The sequence below is a fragment of the Notamacropus eugenii genome, chromosome 1 (genome assembly GCF_028372415.1).
Source record: "Notamacropus eugenii isolate mMacEug1 chromosome 1, mMacEug1.pri_v2, whole genome shotgun sequence".
Taxonomy (NCBI): Eukaryota; Metazoa; Chordata; class Mammalia; order Diprotodontia; family Macropodidae; genus Notamacropus; species Notamacropus eugenii.
The window spans coordinates 197,460,412-197,481,442 of NC_092872.1; the positions used below are offsets into that span (position 1 = coordinate 197,460,412).

Consider the following 21,031-nt stretch of genomic DNA (forward strand, 5'->3'; position numbering starts at 1 on the left):
CAATTATCCATTTGTATGTTCTCTCTGTTTCAATATGGTCATGAATGGGTCAAAGGTATTTACTTTAAAAGATGGTGTAAGAGAGAAGAGTTTTGGTACACTGCAATATGCCTCTGTGGTCTAGTTTAGTTCCTCATGACAACATAAATTATAGGTTCAGGTAAGATTTAAAAAATCCTCCATATTTGGCTTTTTGAGCTGAAATGCATAAATTTGGTTCATTTATTAGAAAGCAATGCGGTATCTGCACCTCTTCTAAAAGACAGAATCCCAAGGGACAGATAGGAGGATATTAAAAAAAAAACCTTGATCAAAGAAATATTGCCTCTCTCCTCCTTTCATTGAGCAGATGTGCAATGTGTCCTAAGAAAGAAATAGAAAAATTCCTGAGTGATTTATTTGATGAACTGAGTTTTAACCTGGGTTATTGCATGCCTGATATGACATGGGTTATTAGTTTCTAGTTGAAAATGACCAGATAGAGATGTGTTGGCTTCATCAATATGGTGCCTTTATTGGTTGTCACAGAAATGACATTGGAAAGATACGGCACTTTCGTCTTGAAAGTTTATTTCACTGTTGTGTTGGTATGTTTTAAGGATTTTAACTATTTTTTTAATGAAGAGAGACTTATCTCTTCTGTCACAGTATCTGAGACATTAAAAGCACATGGATCACTCAGAAGAAGATTCTTTCACAAAGGGAAGGGGTAGAAGAGAACACTGGAAAATTCCTTTCAACCTTATGAACTTGAACTAAGCGGACAACTCTTTTTTGTCTCCAAATTAAAAAAAAAATTCAACTGCACATGTCTTTTGCTGCTTCTAACAAGGGTTATGTTGTGTAACCTGTCAAGATGAAATGAGTGCTGATGGCATAATAGTCATTGTCTTCAGGATTTGTTTTCATTAAACCAATGAAAGAGATCCATGTTTCCGAAAGATTTCAAAGGTGTCTCACATGCTGGAGAAGCACCAAGAGACTTTAAAAAGCCAAGAGAAGTCATCACGTACTTTGTCTTTTGCAGCGTTCTTTTATAGGAAATGACAATTTGAAAAAAGCCTCATTACTCTGTCCTTCTTTTTGCCAGGTATGTATCAATTAAAATGATTTGTTACAGTAATGACTGTTGTTACAAAGATGTTTTCCTCGATCCAGAAGGCTAATGGCTTACAATTCAAAATAAAAACAATTATTACAGAACTGGCTTCTCAAATAAAATTTCAAAACAAACTGTGTTTTATTTTGAACCATGAGGTAAAGTTAAAAGTTGTATGATTCTGTGTACCCTTCCAGAGAATGAAAATGATTCTTCCCTAATTCAATTTTATTATTATTGTTCAATTAATTAATCTGTGCTGTTATTTATGTAGTAGAGGCAGTTGGTGTAGTAGGTAGAGAAGAAGTATGAGTTCCATTCTGCCTCTGACGTGGGTGGCCACGTCACCCTGAGTAAGTCACTTACCTTTTGAATGTTTGAGTCAATTCTATTAAATGGCAGAGCAAAAATGAACCACCTTAGTAAAAGAATTTTCCTCACTGCCAGGTCCTTGTACCAGCCAAATCATAGCTTCTCATATATAGTTTTTCTTTTGGAAGAAATTGGGATCAAGTGACTTGTTCAGGGTTGCACAGCTGGTAAACATCTGAGGTCAAATTTGAACTCAAGTCCTCCTGATTCCAGGACCAGTGTGCTATCCACTACACCACCTAGCTGCCCCTGTAGTTATGGTCTTAAAGCACATCTTATTCCTCCCTCCCCTATTTCAACCCCTTCTCCCCGCAAAAAGAAGCCCAAGAGGCTCCTTCTTGCCTCTATAGTAAACTCTGAACTCTCGTGTTTAACATTTAAAGCCCTTCTCCGTCTAGTTCTGGCCTGACATTGCCCAAGCCTTATTTCATACCACTCCCCTCAGACATGTTACATTCCAGTCAAAATGACCAGCCTGCCTTCCTTATTGATAACTCTCCATCTCCCATCTCCATGCCTTTGTGTAGGCTGTGGTCCATGCTTGGACCACATTCTTCTTTTCTGCTGCCTTTTAGAATCTCTGGTTCCCTTCAAAACTGAAGTCAAATGCCACCTCCTGCATGAGCTGTTGGTTAATGCCCCCATCCCCTGGCACTCCCTCTTCAATTACTCACCATTTACTTAGCACACACTTGGGTACTTACTTATAGGAGTACATGGTGTTTTCCCCCCAAAAGAATGACCTGTGAGGCCAAGGATTATTACATTTTCATCTTTGTATCCATCAGAACCTAACACAATACCTGGCATATAGTTATTGTTTGATAAATACTTGTTAATTAATCCATTGTTTTTAGACCAGGTGGTAAAATTAAAAGTCATGTGATTTTGCTTCCTTCTGTAAAACGCCTTCCCAGACTTATTTCCTGCCAAGGCCTTCTCTTATTCTCCCAGGTCTTAGCTCCATTTTTTGCTCTTCAAATAATTCTTTATTACTTTGCACTTACTACCGCTCTTTGCACATGCTGTATTTCTCGCCACCCCCTGCTTAGCCCCCAGAAGGTAAGCTCCTTAAGCATAGTAACCATTTTGTTTTTTGTTTGTGAATCATAGATCCTAGATCTTTGGATTTGGAAATACTTTTATAAATGCATCTAGCGCAACACCCTCATTTTTAAAATAAGCAAGTGTGGTAAGCAAATGACTAACCCAGGGTCATACTGTTAATAAGTAGAAGAATCTGTTTCTTTATCCGCAGTGAGGGATTTCTGGACCTAGATCCATCCAGCTTGAGAAAGCCAATTGTTAAATTTTCAGTGTGGATATTCACACATCAGAAATTAGAAAACACCTCAAATCAGAGTTTGATGGTGGTTTGGTTGATTTCATACTGAAGAAAGTGATGGAGAAAATGTTAATGATGCAGACTGAATGCAACCTGCTGGTAAACATTTGCCAAGATACTACTGCTCCTAGTCCAATGTTCTTTCAGCAATTAACAATTTGCCTCTGGAGGGTTGTAGTTTTAGGATTTGTTTCTTACTCACTTCCATAATGCTTTGAAAATAAAAGTGGTAGCTGGTAAAGTAGAACTTAATTATTATCATCATATGCACTAAATTATTCTTCTAGAGCTTAGTTGGACATTAACATATACGTACATATATTGATATGTATACACACATATACTAAATGAGAATTTAAATTTTGGTGTGTATACATAAGCATATAGGTATTATATAGATACTACAGTACATTACATGTGCTATATATATTTTATATATACACATATGTATGCATATTATCTATTTCATATGTATAGATTTCACATATAGATTCATAGATGATTCCACACATATACATATGTGTGTGTATATATATACATATATACACACATATACATATGTGTGTATATATGTATATGTGTATATGAAATCCTTAACCCTTGTGATTAGTTTTCTTCGTATTTCTGGGTCCTATATGGACAATCATCACTGTAATGTAATGGTCATACTTATTGTACAACACTTCCTGTATTTTCTTCCAGCAAATGCTAGTTCAGCCCCCTCTTTCCTTTCTCTCTCTGCATCTCTGTCTCTGTCTCTCTCTCTGTCTTTGTCTCTTTGTCTCTGTGTCTTTCTGTGTCTCTCTGTCTCTTTCGGTTGCTGCTACTAGTATAGAGTAGAAGAGGTCACCAACAATTTCCAAAGCTCTTTAATCCACAATAATTGGTGGATAGGGACAGACCATTCTTTACCATATGAAAATGGGGTAGAGACAAGACCTTTGAAATTAAGTGGCTAACATCTTAGCAGGAGAATTTACAGATATCTTCACACCACTAGGTTACACTGTGGCTCAAGCCTTCATCATACTTCTCCTTTAAAATAATTAGTAATTTCAGATACAAAGTGAGCAAAATAGATTTATACAAGCTAGTTTTTCCCCAGGCAGGAACAAACTAATTTCTGGCAAGTGATGCTCTATATTTGAGCATCAGGGACTTGGTCTTGGATAAGAACATTCAAGTAATCATTTCTTAACTTTCTTCAGTGGAAGAGATGAGAAATGAGAATTTTTAAAAATGATGAATAGCTAAATGATGTTCCTGAAAAGTTAAAAATCTGTAAGATAGTAAGATTTTTTTTTTAATGGAATCAATTCTATGAAAAGAAAAAAAGTTTTCAAAGAACTGTCTGTATAAATTGTTTTTATAGTCATTCATTTATAGTCATCCATACTTATTGCACAAAAACAATTTTTAGAGCATATGCCACTGTGTCCACATGCCTCTCCCTTGTCTTCTGTTTCAGACAAGAACGACAATTTAGAATTATCTTCATTTGGAAATCCTACACCCTGCTAACACACTAAGGTAATTCTTAGTACAGCACATGGACATTTATAGTTTAAATTCCATTTGAACTGAAAGGCAGCTCAGAACACTTTGGTTTTGCAGAATGAGGGGTTTTTGTTGTTGATTTTTAGAGCTGTTATTTTTGTACATAATTTCTTAGAATCCAAGAAACACTCATGCTTAACCAAATTTTTTAAGAGACATTAAGACCTCAAACCTTCTCTTTTACTTCTAGGGTAGGTAAGCTACAGAAGCTTGTGTGTGTGTGTGTGTGTGTGTGTGTGTGTGTGTGTGTATGTGTGTGTGTGTGTGTGTGTGTGTGTGTGTGTGTGTGTTTGAAAGCTTGGCCCAGAATCTGTTTATCTTATCTCCTGCCACCTCCTTCAATTCTACTTAAAGGTTTTTTGGGTCAGCGTCGTTGCATCTTCCATTTCCCGTATGCTGCGAATTATAATGAGTTTTGCGTTTGAAAAGGGAACCATGCCCCTCAGGATAAGAGGTGTGTTATATGGGCCAGCAATCACTATTCCTACATATATTTTGACCCTATGAACGTTGCCCCACTATTTATTAGCCCATTTGATGGTTACTTAATTGTAAAGGCTCAGACCTTTTAAAAGAACCAAAGCGACAATATCCCAGCATGGCTATGATCATATTACAAACTACACACCTGCTCTCACTTAGTAGGTGACACAATTGTGCATGTGATGTCAACACCAAGTAAATTGTTTTAAAGATGCGTGCATTAAAATAGGCTGAGCCTGGCAGGCCCATGGCATTCCCGTAGCCTAGGAACCCTGGAATACGGGACAGAGGCTGGCTAAAAATGGATATATCAAACACACACCATTCATGTACTTGTAAATAGTAGTCACAAGGAAGTAATACAACATGCTTTGACTACTTTTCGCTCCTTATTAATGTCACATGTGCTGTTGTAAGGTTAAGTTATTAAGTGATATCCAATAATTGTCTCTGCTCAAAAGTAGACTTTCCATTTCAGTCCGCTTTACATGTGGGTCTATTTCAGGATCATTTATCATGATGGCATTAAAAAAAAAAAAAACATCTTAGTGGGCTACCTCTCTCTTTTCTGCCTTTCTTGAAGGCAAGCATACCTAAACAGCCCTTGTTAGAGATAAAACACAGTTACCTGGGGTGGGGGAGACACTGAAATAGAGAGTCACTAGTGGAAAGAGAGTGGTGGCTACCTTCAAAATAAGGGAAAAGGGAAGGAGGGGACATTCTGTGAGATAATCAACCTCTCAGCCCCAACCAGACTTAATTTTCCTAGGATTCCCTGCACTTGTTGAAAATGCTTACCCTCGGTCTCAGAATGACCTGTTTAGTTTGCAGGGGAAAATTATGTCATTTGCAAGCAAGCTTTCAGCTGGGATATTTTATAATTGTTTCGATGAAAACCCGATAATCCTCTACTCCTTCACATAAACTGCAATCCATCTTTAAAACTGTGATAATTCATAAAACCTGCAGCTTAATAAACTAACAAACCCCAGGCCTATGTTATTTTAAGGGAAGTCAATCTTTGATCAGCCAAGCTGAAATAGGTCTGATAAGTGGAGGCCCTTCCTCTCCGGGAGCTCCCACTTCAGTGGGTTATTGCTATTTGCCCAATCGTCCTCAAGTGCGAAATAAGCAGAAGTCTTTGGGAGCTTCTTATCTTTTTCCACTTTCTTCCCTAGATCTCTGTCGCTTTAATCCAGCATGTCTGCTGCTGGTTAACAAGGAAATCCTATGTCAATTATCGCCAACAACTTCCTGCTGAGAAGCTGTAGGAAATCAAAGCTTTTGAGAGCCTTTTCACACCAGAGAGTGGGGCAAGGCCTAATTAAATGGCCCTCATATCCTGCAGCCTAGTGGAGGCCGCATGATAGATAGCTAATGAAAGATAACCTCATTTCTCTCAGAGCTGTCTGGAGGCTGGTGGTCAGTCAGTGGGCTGCAAGTGCCCCCCCACCCCCAGTTTACCACCCCATCTTCTCCATTCCCCCCCTCTGGACCCCCACAATGTGGTTGGGTGTGCTTCTTCCCTTCCATTGAACTGAATGAAGTTTTTAAAACTATCTAAAGGGCTCCAAAGGGAATCATTTAAAAGATGGACTCCTATTAGGGTTTCTTTAGAAATCATAGGTCAAAATATGTTTCTGAGGTACATGTACACAGACACAGAGAGAAAAGGACCTGAGCACTTCAAAATGGAGACATGGGAAAGTCTCTTTATTCATACTACTCTATGTGTTTCTCTCTGTACTGTCCCATTAGAATGATTTCTCATTGATCGAATAGAAGAGGTCCAGTATATATTTTACATTGGTTCCGAATATATTTTCCCATTTTAGATGGGAAAAATCAATAATAATAATAATAATAATAATAATAATAATAATAATAATAATAATAAACACTTACATAGGGCTTTACAGTCTCCAAAAATCCTTTCTTCCTAATAACCCTGTGAGGTAGGTAGATAAAGTGCTATCATTCTTTTTTTACAATGAGGAACATGAGGGTCATTGAGTTAAGGGACTATAAGACTATAGATTTAGACCTGTGAGAGACCTAAGAGATCATCTAACTGGACTCCCACATATGACAGAGGAGAAAAATGAGGGTAGGACACAGGGGCAAGGCCACAACTTGAACCCAGGCTTTCTGATTTACAGTCTAGCACTCTCTCTACTATTGAGGTGAATATTGTCTAAAATAATTCCTTTTAAAGTCATTGCTCTTAATTATCTTCAGAAAATTATCCTTGATAAAGGATTGCATGTGATGCTGAAAAATAAGATATACTCTTTCCTATTCCCTCTTTTTTTCTTTCTTAATTGTGACATCTAGAATTTCCTCTAGTAATAGTGTTCAGAAATTTTAAAATTTAAGTTTTACTGATGCTTTTTGGCTTTATAGAAATAATTTCTAGCTATTTCCATGCCCATCCCATCCTCAACTACCTTTTTTTGGAACAAAGAATTCAGGTAAACAAAACCAACCAATGCAGTACCAGAATCTCAGAGTTTACAACATTCTATATCCATGGTCTCCCACCTCTACAAGGAAAGAAGGAGGTGTATCACAATATCTTTTTAGGCATGATATGTATGTAACATGGCTGAGCTTTGGCCACATAGTCTGAGGATCAGATCTGTCTTTTCCACCTCTCCCCCAGAGTCTACTAGTACCTTGAGACAGGGGCTGGGAGGGGGCGGTCTCTCTTCTCTGCTATTGGCTAAAGCCTTTGTTGATTGTGTTTCTCCTGTTATAGAGATTCAGTCACCCAGTTCCGTTTAACCACTTACATAAGATTAACTTTGACAAAGGAATATTTACTTCGAAGGTATAACATGCAAACATTTCCTCCCCTTCCCCCAACACTGTTCATTGGGGAAGGGAATTAAGCTGTGAACCTGATCCCTCTCCCCTCTCCAGAGAGAGTTGGTATATATATATATGTGTGTATATATATATATGTGTGTATATATATATGTATATATATATATATACACACATATAAATAATGTGTGTGTGTATATGATCATATATGTATGTATGTATATGTGTGTATTTGTATACATACATATACATACACATACGTATATGCAGATAGATATAGATACGGATAAATACACATATATGGGGGGGGATTATGACCTTCAGGCAGTCCATGACTGCCTCATGTCCCACTTCCCTATGTCCTGGGGAAAGCAAATGGGGCTGGGGAGAGAGGCTACTATTCTGCAGGGAGCAGATGCCATGCTCAGACATTGCCAGCATGAGTGAGATGATCCGTCCCTTCCACCCACTGAATTCTGTCCCTTGGTGAAGTCCTATGGACCTTTTCAACCGAGAAATAAATACCCACACTTATGGGTCCTCAATCTACCTAGGATCAGAGGAGAGATTTAGAATTGGAAGCCAGCTAGTCTACCTCCCTCATTTTATAGAAGAGGAAACAAAGGTCCAGAGAGATTGAGGTGACATACCCAAAGTCACCCAGGTAGAAAGTGGCAGAGTCTTGATTTGGTCATTTGATTCCAAATTCAGCTCCCTTTACACTACAATATTTTTAAAATTCAACAACACATCGAGGATACATTCCCAAGGCAGATAGACTTTAATCAATGTGAAACCTGGCTGCTCCCAATCCTGCTTCCCCAGCCCCCCAGGGTTTGTCTCCAATCTCTCTCAGGGCATATTTCTCAGGGGGCCCCAAAGCTGTCCACTGACAAAATAGGCACGTGGTAACTCATTATTTGTGTTTTTGTGTTTTAAGTGGGCCTGTTTCTTTAAAGCTTCTCTCCAAGATGTTTATCTCAGGGCCTTTGGACCCCAAATTGGTTGAGGGTATTCCAGTTTCTAAGATATTATCTTCAGCTCCCCAACCCTCCCCATGAAGATGTATGCCTTGGAATTTTTCAGTGTGACGACTGGCGGAGGAATGAGGCTAGCCTACTGAGAGTTGACTTCCAATTGTCACTTTACACGGCCTTGCATAGAGCTGGCTTTTTCATACATAGAACCATATGGGGTGGTGGGAGTCTGATGTAATGAAACTTCTTACAAAGTTCAAAAATACAAGAAGCAAAGTGCTACTGTAAGTATGCTTGTATTCTTTAAACATTTAACCAGTAACTCAAAATGTCATAATATAATCCTGTATATATGTATATGCTGGCTCATACTAATTGTTTCACTTGAAGTGTATATGTATACATATGTATACACATGTATACATATATACACACATGACTCAGTTTTATCTGCCTATATATATGTGGATATATATATATATGTATATGTATATGTATGTATAGACACATCTCTTTGCCTACTGTCCGTTTGTCTCTCTCAAACTTGGTGCTTGATCAAAGACAAAAAAATACTGATTACCTTCAACACCAGTAAAAACCACTTGCAATCAGTGTTTGCTTCCTTGTACATCTGTCCACAGTGACTGCCTTGATGGATGGTGATTAGCAAAGAGCTGGGGAATTTAGACTCAATTGCTTGTTGCATCTTCAATAACAAAAATAATGGCTTCAGATAACTTTTCCCCTCGATAACATCATCTCAATGATATTAGTACTGTACATTGAAAGACAAAGCCAAATTAAACCGAATTTTATCACGCAAATGAATAACTCACTGTAAATGTAAAGGCACGTTAGAATCACACAATCTTTTAGCTGAAGAGGGCATTGATGATCAATTAATCCAACAGCCTGATTTTAAAGGTAAGAAAAATGGGCTCAGGAGCTGTAAGATAACTTGCTTGACAGCATTTTAGACCCCTCACCACCTGCCTTCATTCAACCTATCTTTTCTGACTTGTTTCCAATTTCCTTCTGGAAGTCTTCATTCCTGCCACACTGTGTCCTGAATTTGATATCCCATCTCTTGTCTTAGGACCTAGACTGATTTCTTTTCTCACCTCTTTTTCCCAGAATCCTTAGCTTCCTTCAAACTTTAGTTTAGATGCTACTTCTATGAAGCCTTCACTAATGTTCTCAGCTTTTATTGCTGTCTCCTTCCTTGATTTACCTTCTCTGTATGTAACTCTCCAATGTAGTGCAAGCTCTTTGAGGGCAGGGTTGTTTTGCTCTTCTCTTTGTGTTACTAGCTGTGTGACCCTGGGCAAGTCACTTACCTTGCTTGCCTCAGTTTCCTCATCTGTAAAATGAACTGGAAAAGGAAATGGCAAATCACTCCAATGTCTTGGATAAGAAAATCCCAAATGGGGTCATGAATAGCCACACCTGACTGAAAAACGACTGAAGACATTAATGAAAAAATTTAAAAAATCCTTATTCCTCTCATTTAGGGACAGCTGGGTGCTGCACTGGACTTGCAATCAGGAAGATTCATCTTCTTGGCTTTAAATCAGACACTTACTAGCTGTGTGACCCTGGGCAAGTCACTTAACCCCATTTGCCTCAGTTTCCTCATCTGTAAAATGAGCTGGAGAAGGAAATGCAAACCACTCTTGTACCTTTGCTAAGAAAACCCCAAATGGGGTCATGAAGAGTCAGACACAATTGAACAATGACAGCCTGGTGTCCTAGGCACCTAGCATAGTTCCTCGAGCATAGAAAGTACTGAACATTGACACTTTTTTGAGATATTGGATTAAACTAGGAACGGAATCTAAGGTTTCTGGCTTTCAATACAGTGTGCTTTTCACTGTAGCAAAGTGTCTTCCTTTGAGATGCACTAATGCTTTGTGCTTCTTAAAATCACAAACTGTGGAAGGGAAGGAAGAAAGAAAATAAGGATTTATTAACCACTTACTGTGTGCCAGTCACTCTGCTAAATGCTTTACAGATACCATCTTTAAATTTTTTTCCCTTTTTTCTCCCCCAACCACACCAAGATAGCTATCATTAGACACAAATATGTGTATATATTCATTTTCATTTTATTTAGCATCTTTCTTCCTAGGTCCTTTGTAGTTAATTTGGGAATTTATATAATAAGATGGAATTTAATAAGGATAAATTTCAGCTTCACAAGTACAAGAAAGGGGAAGAGGCTCGGAAGGAGGACAAGTAGAAAAGTGAAGGGCCTCAAGTTCGTGACATAGATTGTTTGAAGGGAAAACGAGGGATGAAAAACGAGCCTGGAGAAGGGAAGATTCAGGGTGGGAGTCATAACAGCTGCTTTTTAAATATTTGAAAAGTTGACATATAGAGGAAGGATTGGATTTATTCTTCTTGGTCTTAAAGGACAAAACTAACAGCAATAGATGACAATTGCTAAGGGAGTGATTTAGGGTTGGTAAGGAAAAATGTCTATGCTTAAAAGTGTCCCAGAGTGAAGTGAATGAGCTGCCTGGTGAAGGAAAGTTCTGCTAGAAGGAGTTTTCTTGCCAATGCTAAATGATCATTCATTGAGTATGTGATGGAGGAAATCCTTTTCAGGTATGGGTTGGACTACATGGCCATCAAGGTCCCTCCTGACTTTGAAATTTTATGGTTCTGTGAAATTCATGATATAGGAGTAAAAGAGAATAGCCTCTACAAAAAACAAATGCCCCAAAGCCATAAGTCTTCTTCAATGATATTCTACTGACTTTCAATGCCTCCTGTACTTCTAACCCAATTATCCCACCTCTGACACCACCTGTGTGTAAACTTGGGTAGACTACTTGGCTTTCTTAGGACTTAATTTCCTCATCTATAAAATGGGTTGAACTGGATAGCTTCTGAGGTCCCTTTGAGCTATCCATCTATGATGTCATGATTTATTGTCTTATGTGAATATACAGTAATACAGCATCATGTCTTAGCTGCCACCTAACTCTGCTCCTGAGGGACCTTCTCCCACTGGTTAATCCTTCCCAGAACCTCTATTTTAAGGGATGGTTCTGGATCCCCAGACCAGCAATCCCTCATTTTCCAGAGTTACCTACTCTACCCTGCCCCTCCACACATTTAGCTCCCCTTTTATCACCCCCTATTAGAAGGGTCTCAGACATTATCTTCCTTTTTGATTCTATTTAGCATTTTTTATTCTATATTATTAGATTCTATTTAGAATCTATTTGATTCTATTTAAGACATACATGCTTGTTAATTGATTGAATGAGTTCATTCTATTTTCCATCACTTTTTCAGAGGCTGCTAAAATCTTCAAGACCCAGCTTAAAAGTCTCTTTCTGTATGTAACATTCCCATTTCCCCTGGCCACAAGGGAATCTCCCTCAGAGTACTCCATACTCCTGTTACACTTACAGTTATTATAGTGATCTGTGTACACGTTTTATGTCCTTTTGCTAGAAGTACCTAGGTGGTAGAGTGGCGTGTTGGCCTTGGAGTCAGAAAGAGCTGAGTTCGAATCTTGTCTCTCATACTTCCTGGTTATGTGACTTCCAATAAGTTATAACTTCTCTGAGCCACAATTTCTTTCTCTGTAAACCAGAGATAATAGTAGTATGTACCTCATAGGGTTACTTTGAAACTCAAAAATAGAATATATAAAGTGCTTTACAAATCTTAAAGTCCTAGATAAATAATGGATATTATTATTGCTACACGAAATTTTTTAGGTCAGAAACTTTTTTTTCTTATTTTTATATTTCCTCACCCTCCTATACCTAGTATGGTGCCAGTATCTTTATTTTGCTTTGGTCCATACTTGTGAATTTATCCCAGGGTGAGGGCAGGAGGGTGGAGAGGTCCTCCTGGTGTGGAAATTTTCTCCACCAAAGCAGATCAGAAACTCCCTTGTAACTTATAGTCTTAGAGAATTGCCCAAGGTACCAAGAGGTTGAGTTGCCCCAAAGATCATATGTGTCAGAGATATTACTTGAACCCAGAACTCCTTGACTCTAAGGCTCACCATCAGTCCCCTCTACCAGGTTGTTTAGGTGCTTAATAAAGTGATTTTGAATGAATGAACAAATGAAGGAATGAATGAAGTAAAAAAAAGCTATAGTCTTAAGTGTTTTTGAGTAAGAAATAAAATGAAATCCTTTCCATTATGACACTAAAGGATTCTAATATAGTTAGCTAATCAGTGTCTATTACTGCTAAATATTCTTTGTGATGTATGTCAGTATTTAATCATGGGCAAATTGATTCTTAAACAAAGGCTCAAAATACAGTAATTTTCAAAACAGGGAACAAATTAAATTTAGGAACAAAAAATGATATTTTCTTGCCTCAAATTCCAGTTAGCCAGTTAACTGTTTAAATCAGTTACAACTGTCATGCTTGGGTATGAAAACATTTTGAGGAAAATGATCTTTCTACCAAAAACTACCGAGTTTTTAAAGAAATTACTAAGAATGAGCTTTCTCTGGCAGAGCATGAAAATTCAAGTTCAAAGGTGAACCTGAGACTTCCTACTCTGGAGCTCTCTACATCAAATTACAAGTAATATCATAGCATCTTCTCATTGGCTAATCAGCCCTGGTGGATAGGACATCACTTATTAAAACAAACAAACAGAAAGACAAAAGATAACCTTTTGGAGCTGTCATCTACTAAAATATGAAGTTAACATCCAAGTTGTAGAGGCTTTCAACAAATAATTTTATTAGTATAGATCAGGTCACTGTACCTGAGCTGTCATTCAGAGATGACAATTCTCCCAGTGTTTTGTGTGTGTGTTTTTTCTTCAGTATTTTTTCTCGAACACTGTCCCATTGTTCATTCATGAGCTAAAATGATAATGACTATTTTCTTTGTGGCAATGACATTTACATAAAGGATATTAAGGTCTTATGCTTCAGGTACCTGTCACTTAAGTGATGAGCTGTACTTGGTACATCAGTGGAGCAATAATGTTCAACAGATACTCTATAGAATAATGGAAATTCTGAAGCAATACACTGACATTTAAAGGGGCTGTGATCTGGGCCTGAACAGAGAGGTCTACTCATTTGCTCTCCCAGTTTCTCTCATAATTTCCTATCTCCACATTGTTTTCCTTCTTTGGGCTGCCCTCTCCATCTTCTCTCTGCCCACCTAGATCCTACCAATCATTTAAGACCCAGTTCCATTCCCAAATGTTTGGTGAAGGCTTCCTTGCCCATTTCATCCCAAAATAAGCTTCCCTTATTTTGAATGCTCATGATTCTTAACTGTCATAAAGTCATATCATTATACAACATTAGAATTGGAAAGGCCTTAGAAATAAAATAGAATCCCCTAATTATAGAGGAGGAGATGGTCCCAGAGATGTAAAATGATTTTTCTCAAGATCATGTAACTGGTTAGTGGTTAGAACCCAGTTTCAGGGTTTCACAACCTCTAAGCCTAAGAAACTAGGGAAGGATACAGAAGGTGATATTAACTATCTGGTTATCATTAACTTAGGACAATAGGAAATGGCTGCTCAAATCCTGTGGGGTTTTTTTTAGCTGTGCCTTAAAATTTCCAGCAACTTTCAGAGGATAAAATGAGATGCTAATGAACAAGGAGTGATTATAAGAACTAGGAGTGTACAATGTCACTGAAGCAGAAGAAAAAAGTATCTGCTGGGGGTGGGAGGAGTCAGGAGTATGAAAAGTTTCAGAAATATCAAGGGAGATGAGGACTGGATGGAGAAGGCTATTGAATTTGGTGAGTGGGAGATCACGGATGACCTTAGAGACAGCAGTTTCAATAGAGTGATCGAAGCAGAAGCCAGGTGGCAAGGGGGAAAGGATTAAGGGAGTAATGAGAAAATGGCAGTACTGGATGTAGACAATAACTAGGTGAGCTAAAAGGGTTAATATTTTCTCTAGGCAGATAAGAAGGAGCCAGTAAGTGTGGGGGCGGTGGGGGAGAAGAAGAGGCATTGGAGAAAGCATATGACATGTGTAACAAGGTTCTAGAAGAGATAGGAGAGAATAGGTTCAAGGCTACAAAAGGAGTAACTAGCTTTTTTGAGACTTCAGGTATCTTTGTTACTGTGGCTTGAGTGGGAAGGAGAAGTCAAAGGGTGATGATGCTCGTATGGTTTGAGATATAGAGAGGAGATTTGTAGAACCTCATGTTGGATGGACCAATTTCTCTCAAAAAGTGGGATGGAGGAACATACGAATAAAGTTGGAGGTGGAGTGGGACTGACAGCATAGTTGATAGCAAGAAGAGAAAAGCAAAGGTCTGCAACCATGACAGTGTGGAATGAAATAGGGAATAAATTTGTTGTGTAGCCATAAAGAGAGATCTATATCATGAATCTGGAGTGAGCAAGGTCAGCTGGATTTTATTGTTTTCTCCAGTGATTCTCAGAGACCCCTAGAATAGGAACAGAGAATTCAGACGTGGGGGGAGGGTTAGCCAGGAATGAAGATTCCTAAGTTGGGAGTGGTAGAAGGTAATGGAGCAAAGGATTCTCACATAGGGACTAATGAGACATTAAAGGGGTGACTGTGGTTAAGACTGGGTATGGAGGCAAGAGAAACCAGAGTTGGAATGATAAATTAGGAGAATAATTCTAGAACCCCTAAATCAGAATAAGGTCCAAAGTGGGTTTGGTGTGAGAGGTGAAAGGCTAGAAGGTAGAATTTACAATTCTGGATCTTGGAGAGAATCCCTGTTTCTAAAAGATGGTAAGATTTAAGGTGTAGCCACATTAATATATGAAGTTGAGAAAAAAGGTCATTGGAGTTAAGGATAATTATGAACTGAGAAAGTGTGGATGAAGACTGTGAGTCATTCTAAACTCCTTGAAAAGTGTGGAAAATGACCTGGAATGAGAAATTAGAGGAGGCATGGTAATTTGTTGACAATAGAGTGGGGGATTTTAAAGGAAGAGTTGAATGAACTAGGGCATGGATGAATGGGGTTGGGGAGGGATTGAGATGTAGGGGCGTTTAGAATTGGAGGGAAGGTTGGGGAGGAGGCAATATGAGTATATTACTCAGAGAAAATTTAAGAGAAAACTGCATCTTAGTTTTGGTCTCTGCTTCCCATGATTTTCACTAGCCGGCTGTGTCTGTGCTTGGTAATCAAGGAACAGGGCTTCAGGAGTCTAAGATTCTGAACTGAGGTAGTGTAAGGAGGAAAGGTGAAAGTCTATGGAAGAGATATTGTACCTCTACTAGGTATCTAGAGGCCCCAGAGTATTGAGGAAAGGGAATCCAAGAGGAAAATGGTAGTTATTAAAGCCTGAACTGTCTTCCCCAAGCAATCTTCAGGCCCTTAGTAGTACTATGGTGCTTCCAGAGTTGACTTCCTAACAGGAAAAAGGTAGTCAAAATGGAAACCTGAATGACATAGAAATATTTTTCAATTGATTGACTTATTGATGTAGGCCTCTCTAGATCAAGCCAGAATAAGACTTTTAACAAATGCAAGTTATCAGATTATCATCATTAGGTGAATGGGGAGGGCAGGAGGGAATATTCCCTAATTTTATTATTCCCTTAATTCCTGGAAGTTTCTAATTATGTCATTCTGAATCATTCAGTTATTTTGTAATGAGGGACTGAACAATGAGGCCTCAGTCCTTAAACCATGTACAACATACCTTAACTAGTTCCAACTCATGTAGAGACTTGGAGGGCATGCTTCAGGGCTTGTGTAAAGAGGGAGCGTTCCCTTCCTCTTAAAAGCAAGCATGATTATTGGTGAAGTTGTGAACTTATCCAGTCATTCTGGATTGTTTTCTTCTCATGCTTATTAGTATTTTCCTCCAACTGCATGTAAACACAGTTTTCAACATTTGTTTTTGTCAGATTTTGAATACCAAATTTTTCTTTCTCCTTTCCTTCCCTCCAAGACAGCAAACAATCTGATATAGGTTATACATGTACAATCATGTTAAACATATTTCCACATTAATCATGTTGTGAAAGAAGAAGTAGAACAAAAAGGAAAAACTATGAAAAAGAAAAAACAAAAGCAAAAAAGTGAAAAATAGTCTGCTTTAATCTGCATTCAGATTCCATCTTTCTTTCTCTGGATGAGGACAGCATTTTCCACCATGAGTCTTTTGGAATTGTCTTAGATTCTTATATTGCTGAAAAGAGATAAATCAATCCTAGTTGATCACATAATGTTGCTATTACTCTGGACAATGTTCTCCTGCTTCTACATATTTCATTCAGCATCAGTTTATGTAAGACTTTCCAGGTTTTTCTGAAATCTGCTTACTCATCATTTCTTATAGAACCATAGTGTTCCATTACATTCATATACTAGCAACTTGTTCAGCCATTCCCTAACTGATAGTCATCCCCTCAATTTCCAATTTTTGCCACCATAAAAAGAGCTGCTACAAATATTTTTGTATATGTGGGTCCCTTTCCTTTTTTTATGATCAGTTTGGGATACAGAGCTATTAGTGGTATTGCTGGAGCAAAGGGTATGCACAATTTTATAGCCCTTTGGGCATAGTTCCAAATTGCTCTCCAGAATGATTGGATCAGTTCACAACTCCCCCATTAATACATCAGTGTTCCAATTTTCCCAATTATTCTTCAACATTTATTATTTTCCTTTTCCATCATGTTAGCCATTCAGATAGGTGTGAGGTGACACGTTGTTTTAATTTGCATTTCTCTAATCAACAATGATTAAAGCATTTTCTCAATGACTAGATAGTTTGAATTTTTTCTTCTGAAAACTACCTGTTCATTTACTTTAACCATCCATCAATTGTGGAATGACTTGTATTCTTATAAATTTGACCCAATTCTCTATATATTTGAGAAATATGACCTTTATCAGAAATATTGGCTGTAAAAATTGTTTCCCAGCTTTCTGCTTTCCTTATAATCCTGGTTACATTGGTTTTGTTTGTGAAAAAACTTTTTAATTTAATGTAATCAAAATTATCTATTTTGCATTTCATAATGTTCTCCATATCTTGTTTGGTCATAAATTCTTCCCTTTTCCATAATCTGACAGGAAATTGGCTTATGATATGTGTGAGATGTTGGTCTGTGCCTAGTTTCTGCCAAACTATAGTTAGTTATCCTAGAAATTAGAGTCTTTGGTTTTAGCAAACAGTAGATTACTATGTACTCAACCCATTCCACTGATCCATTACTGTTTCTTAACCAGTACCAAACAATTTAATGATTGTTGCTTTATATTATAGTTTTAGATCTCAGACTAAGCCACCTTCCTTTGCATTTTTTCCATTAATTTCCTTAATATTCTTGATCTTTTGCTCTTCTTGCTGAATTTTGTTATTTTGTTCTAGCTTCATATAAAATACTTTTTTGGTACTTTGATGGATATGGCACCCAATAAGTAAATTCATTTAGGCAGAATTGTCATTTTTTGGGGGGTTGGAGTCAAGATGGCAGAGTAGAAAGATGCATATACTCTAGTGCTTCCCTCACAGCCCACAAAATACCTGTGAAAAATGACTCTCAACAAATTCTAGAGCAACAGAAGCCACAGAATGACAGAGTGAGAGCGATTTCTAGCCAAAGGTAACCTGGAAGACCAACAGGACAATTCTATCCCGTGGGACACTGAGTGGAGTGGAGCCCAGCCCTGGCCGGGTGGCAAGGGGAGGAACAGAACAAGAACAGACCTCGAGGGCAGAATCCCCAACAGGAGGGTCCCAGATCCCTCAACCCATAAGCAACAAAGATAGCTTCAAAGGTCAGGGTGAGAGGGGAGTGGGGTCCCCCTGCACTGGCCCCAGGTAGCAGCAGAGGCAGCAGCAGCAGCAGGAGGAGGTTATGGTGGCCACAGAAGCAGCCTGGGTCCATTGCCAAGGTAGATCCACTTAAAGCCTCTAGGGAAATTGAGCAGGGAATCTGAACCTCAGTCCTGAGTGGTGGCCCTGCCCCACACAAAACCCCTGGGGAAATTAAACAGCTGATCTGAATCTCAGCCCTGAGCATGGTCCTGAGGGGAGGAAGAGCACTAGGACCCTCCTCTTGACAAAGGATTCAGAAGTCAAGTAACTGGCTGGGAAAATGCCCCCAAAAAGGGGGAAAAAATAAGACCATAGAAGGTTACCGTCTTGGTGAATAGGTATCTCCTTCCATCCTTTCAGAAGAGGGTAACAATGCATACTGTCAGAGAAAGTCAAAGCTTCTGCCTGCAGTACCTCCAAAATGAATATACAATGGGCTCAGGCCAAAGAAGAACTTGAAAAGCAAGTCAGCAGCTTGCTAAAGGAGAACCAAAAAAAAATGCTGAGGAAAATAACGCCTTTAAAAATAGGTTCAGTCAATTGGAAAAAGTGGTCCAAAAAGCCAATGAGGAGAAGGAGGCTTTAAAAAACAGAATTAGCCAAATAGAAAAGGAGGTTCAAAAGCTCCCTGAATAAAATAGTTCTTTAAAAATGAGAGTGGAGTTCAGGGAAGCTAATGACTATATGATAAAGTTACAAAACAAGATCAAAAGATTGAAAAATAGAAGATAACATGAAACATCTCATTGAAAAAACAGCTGACCTGGAAAATAGATCTGGGAGAGACAATTTAAAAATTATGGGACTTCCTGAAAGCCATGATCAAAAAAAGAGCCTAGACATTATCTTTCATGAAATTATCAAGGAAAACTGCCCTGATATTCTAGAACCAGATATCCTAGAACCAGAGAGAAAAATAAATATTGAAGAATCCACTGATCACCTCCTGAAACAGACTCAAAAAGAGAAACTTCCCAGAATATTGTAGCCAAATTTCAGAGTTCCCAGGTCAAGGAGAAAATATTGCAAGCAGCTAGAAAGAAACAATTTGAGTATTATGGAAATACAATCAGGATAACACAGGGTCTGGCAGTTTCTACATCAAGGGATCAAAGGGCTTGGAACAGGATATTCCATAAGTCAAAGGAACTGAGATTAAAACCAAGAATCACCTACCCAGCAAAACTGAGTATAATACTTCAAGGGAAAAAATGGTCATTCAATGATATGGACGACTTTCAAGCATTCGTGATGAAAAGACCAGAACTGAATAGAAAATTTGACTTTCAAACACAAGAATCAAGAGAAGCATGAAAAGGTAAACAGGAAAGAGAAATCATAAAGGACTTTCTAAAGCTGAACTGTTTACATTCCTACATGGAAAGATAATATTTGTAACTCTTGAGATTTTCTCAGTATTTGGGTAGGTGGAGGGATTATACACACACACACATACATACATACACACAGAGTACAGGTTGAGTTGAATCAGAAGAGATGATATCCATAAAAAATAAAATAAAATTAAGCAGGGAGAAGGAAAAATACTAGGAGGAGAAAGGGAGAAATGGAATGGGGCAGACTATCACTCATAAAAGAGATAAGAAAATTCTTTTTCCATGGAGAAGAAAAAGGAGGAGGTGAGAAAGGAAAAGTGAAACTTACTCTCTTCACATATGGCTTAAGGAGGGAATAACATGCTCACTAAATTTGGTATGAAAATCTCTCTTACACTACAGGAAAGTAGGGGAGAAGGGGACAAGTGGAGTGAGGGGAATCATACTTCTATCATCACAAATGGGAGAAGAGAGTAACTAGAAGTAAACACTTTTGGGAAGAAACAAGGCCAAGTGAGAGAATAGAAAAAAAAGGGGGGACAGGGTAGGATAGAGGACAATATAGTTAGTCTTACCCAACATGACTATTGTGGAAATCTTTTACAAAATGACACATATATAGCCTATACTTAGTTGCCTGCCTTCTCAGTGGGTATGGATGGGGAGGTAGGGAGGGAGAAAAGTTGGAATTCAAAGTATTAGAAACGATTGTTGAGAATTGTTATTGTATATAACTGGGAAATAAGAAATACAGGTAATGGGGTATGGAAATCTATCTTGCCCTACAAGAAAAGAGAGAAGATGGGGATAAGGGAAAGGTAGGATGTGATAGAAGGGAGGACACAATGAGGGAAGGGGTAATCAGAATGCAAGGTATTATGGGATGGGGGGAGGGGAGAGATGAGGAGGAAAATTGGAACTCAAAATTTTGTGAAAATGAATGTCAAAATCTAAAATTAAATAAATAAAACTATTTTAAAAAAAGAATTGTCATTTTTATTATATTACCTTGGCCTACCCATGAGCAATTGAAATTTCTCCAGTTGTTTAGATTCAACTTTATTTGTATGAAAAGTGTTTTGTAATTGTGTTCACAATAGTTTCTGTGCTTATTTTGACAGGTCTACTCCCAAATATTATTGTGCAGTTTTTTTTAATGAAATTTCTCTTTTTATCTCTTGCTGATGGGTTTTGTTGATAATATATAGAAATGCTGATGGTTTATGTGGGTTTATTTTGTATTCTGAAACTTTGCAA

The 21,031-nt window shown here is 38.1% G+C and overlaps 1 long non-coding RNA gene across 1 annotated transcript in view; it reads left to right on the top strand.

The window, feature by feature from the left end:
• Nucleotides 1-1,254, top strand: part of LOC140513831 (uncharacterized) — a 38,447-nt gene extending 37,193 nt beyond the window's left edge. The window contains exon 4 of the long non-coding RNA XR_011970381.1: nucleotides 649-1,254. This is a non-coding gene — a long non-coding RNA (uncharacterized lncRNA). The remainder of the gene's footprint in view (nucleotides 1-648) is intronic.
• Nucleotides 1,255-21,031: the final 19,777 nt, after the last annotated feature.